Genomic DNA, 3,389 nt, shown 5'->3' with positions numbered 1-3,389 from the left:
CACCTTGGGGCCGGCGGAACTCGGGACGCTCGGGCTGAAGATTTGGAAGTACCTGGTAACTCTTCTCTCCTCTGGGCTCTGTCCCCCGTCGGTCGGTTCTGTGTCTAGCCCCTCGCCCCTCCCTGCGCCGCATCTCCCCCCAGTCTGACCAGAGTCTAAGTGTTCGAACCTAGCACAAAACCCGGACACGATGTTCAGGGGGGACTAGGGGGCGCTTGTGCTGAGCTCTTCACGGAGAGCCCTGCCCTTTGGCCCCGCTCTTCCCTTTGTTCCGGAAACTTCCTGGGAGGAGTCAGGGAGGTCTCTTCCTCCCGAGGGAGCAGTGGGCAAAGGGAGTCGCTCTGGTGGGGCCTCTGAAGGCTGTTTTCTACCTGGAATCTCTCTGCTGCTCTAGGACATCTACCGGGAAACTGATCACAACCACTCAGGGACCATCGACGCCCAAGAGATGAGGATGGCCCTCGGGAAGGCAGGTGAGACTCGGTTTCGGGACACGATGTGCTCATTTGAAACACTCTGAACGGGATGGCGGCAAAGCTGTGCTGGAGCCACCGGCCTCATCTAGCACCAGGGCACAGGCTAATCCCCGAGGATTGCAATGGGGGTGGCCAGAGGGTCCGCATCCCATGGAGGAGCCTGGCCGTGTCAGCCCTGAGCCCTGCGTGCCACCATGACCCAGGTGCCCTGCCACAGGTTTCACGCTCAGCACCCAGGTGCAGCAGACCCTAGCCCTGCGGTACGCGGACGGCAGACTCCGCATCAACTTCGATGGCTTTGTGGCCTGTGTGACCCGCCTGGAGACCCTCTTCAGTGAGTTGTCCTGTCCCTCAGCCCCACCCGTTCCGCTGCAGGGCTGGGCGGCGGAGCCAGGCAGGCCTCCTGGGGGAGGCGGCACGAGCTGGCCACGCCCAAGGTCAGGGGCTGCCCTTTCGTGGAGGCCCAGAACGCTGCCACATTGGTTGTTGTGGGCGCTGGTGCGGGTTGTCTGACTGCCACGAGCCGTCAGGCAGCGCAAGTCCTGGGGCTTAAGTGTCTTAGTGTCTTTTTCGGGGTCATGTGCAGAGCCCGTATCAGCTCCCAGGAGGGGATGAGCGTGCTCCCGCTGCCTCGGGCTGTGGGCGCCCACGAAGCTGTCCTGTTCAGGGAGGGGTCTCCTCACTGGGGGTGGGGGTGGTCCCAATGGGAAAAGGCCGGGCCCCTAGAGAGGAAGCCGAGGGAGTGGCTGGCCCACCAAGGGGCGACCGTGGTCTGTCCACAGTCCCCTCCTCCCCCCGCACGCTCCCACGGAAAGAATGAAGTTCTAGAGTCTCAGAGGGTGGAGATGGTGATCGACCACCTCTGCTCATAGCTGCAAATGTCCCCTGGGGCAGAGGGACGCCTGCCCCCAAACCCACGTGGGACACCAAACCTCCATGGAGCTTTCCAGAGTCCCTGCAGCCGGGTGGGTGCTGGGGGGTCAGGGAAGGGGACTCACGGGGGGCGGTGGACAGGGGCAGCTCTCTGCGGTTCCGAAGTCTCATATCATTCCTTATTTGGCGTTCTAGAACTGTTCAGGCTGCTGGACAAGGACCAGAGCGGCATGGTCCGGCTCTCCCTGGCTGAGGTAGGCGGCTGGGGTTCTGGTGAATGGCTTGCTGATGGGACTTGGATTCTGGGTCGTTATGGGTGCCGAGGGGGGCTCGTTCACAGTGGCCTGTCTTATTTCCACGCGGCTACAATGCATCTTCTGGGGGCCGCACTGCGGGAAGAAATGGGACTGCCCTGTGGTCTTCCCAACACGCATCTGTTATTATCTTGAAGATAAGGCTACGGCTACATTTCAAATCATGTTGGGATACCAGCCCTTGCTAATTTGGATGGAAATGTGGGCGGTGGGTGTGATTTAATGGCTGACTTCCAGGAGCAGATGTTTTAGATTAACAGAGAGAAGGTGACCAGAAACCAGTGGGAATGTCAGTGACCTGTTTCCAGTGATGTGGGAAGGTCTTCCTGGAGGCACCTGGACATCAGCGTTGACCCTGACATTGAGTGTATACATACGTACACACACGCACACACGCACACACACCTGTTTGTGGAAGGCCCTCTTGGGTCTGGGCCTTTCCTAAGCCACCTGTCTAGAGGGCTCGTGGGGTTGGGGCTGAGTTAAGGACTCCCAGGCGCCCCCTGGAGCATGGACGCGTCACAGGTCGCGCCACACGGGGCAGGAGAGCGTCTTGGGCGCCGTCGCGCCAGCTCCCAGGGGAGCGCTGAGCTCACCCTGTGGTCCTTCTTTTGCAGTGGTTGTGTTGTGTGTTGGTCTGACCCGAGCGTGTGGACCCCTGTGACACTCCGCACCAGCCTGCCTGCTGCCTTTCTTCCCTTCTTCACGATTCTGCGAGCAAGGATCCGAATGGCATTCACTGGTTGTCCCGTCTTCCCTGCCCATCAGCGTCCCTGGAGGTCCCGGCCTGTCCCACCCGCGCCGTCTGGGGGCAAGGCCTCTCTTTCAGCAGCGTGCAGACAGACCCTGGAGCCCCCCGGAGGGACCACAGTCAAATAAAGTCTGGTCCAAATGGTTCTTGCTTTTCTCTGGCGATGTGCAATGTGCAGAGAGCCCTGCTTCTCATGCTTTGGGAGAGAGGTTTTGGGAAAAGACAGGCCCAGAGCTCCTGGGGTGGAGACGCGGGCGGATCTCTTGGGCGGCCTCTGGGGCAGCGCAGGAAGGAGCATCTCCAGCCCTCCGAGGAGGGGTGTAGGTGGGCTGCTTTCTGCCCTTTTGAGGAAGGAGGAGTGGGCCTCCCTCCTGCACTCGAGGCCCAAGAAGTCAGCGTCTGCCGAGTGGGAGGCAGATCCTTGCTGAGGGATTCCTGACCCACAAGGAGGGAAACGCAGTTCCGGCTGGTTTCTCTCCCTGCTGGACACGAGGATCTTTGTGGCTGGTGAGAAAGTGGATGCCAAGCCACGTGTCCTAAGGGGCAGATGGGGCAGAGCTGGCTTTCCCAGGCGGCCTTGGGATGGGAGGGTGAGGTGCTCGGCCTGCTGGGGGCTTGTTCCCACAGACCTGGAGGCCGGGCAGCTGAGATCCGTGTGCGGGCAGCCGGGCTCTGTGGACAGGCCCCTGGGTCGTGCTCCTTGCCCTGCGTGCGTGCGCCTGGCGGGGAGCGGTGGGGAGCAGGCAAGCTCTCTGGGGCTCCCACAAGGACACAGACCCCATCATGGGGCCCCCTCTGCTGGCGCGGGTCCTCATGGGGCAGAAGGTCAGGCCGAGAGCGGAGGGAGCGGCTCGTGCTGCCGCAGGAGGGGGAACAGGCTTCGTGCGGGGCAGGTAGGCATTCGACACCGGTCCAGTAAACACTTACTGAGCATCAGCTGCATCCTGGGCGTTGTGCGGGCTCCGGCTAACGAGA

At 61.8% G+C, this 3,389-nt stretch overlaps 1 long non-coding RNA gene across 1 annotated transcript; it reads left to right on the top strand.

The window, feature by feature from the left end:
• The first annotated feature begins 300 nt into the window (after positions 1-300).
• LOC115937218 (uncharacterized) lies at positions 301-2,576 on the top strand. Its single transcript, XR_014146035.1, has 4 exons — positions 301-473; positions 694-810; positions 1,545-1,603; positions 2,281-2,576. It is a non-coding gene; the product is annotated as an uncharacterized LOC115937218 (long non-coding RNA).
• Positions 2,577-3,389: the final 813 nt, after the last annotated feature.

The sequence above is a fragment of the Leptonychotes weddellii genome, chromosome 6 (assembly GCF_054177405.1).
Source record: "Leptonychotes weddellii isolate Sample4059 chromosome 6, ASM5417740v2, whole genome shotgun sequence".
Classification (NCBI taxonomy): Eukaryota; Metazoa; Chordata; class Mammalia; order Carnivora; family Phocidae; genus Leptonychotes; species Leptonychotes weddellii.
Note: the sequence above shows the minus strand (reverse complement) of the source record. Positions and strands in the feature narration are given on the sequence as shown.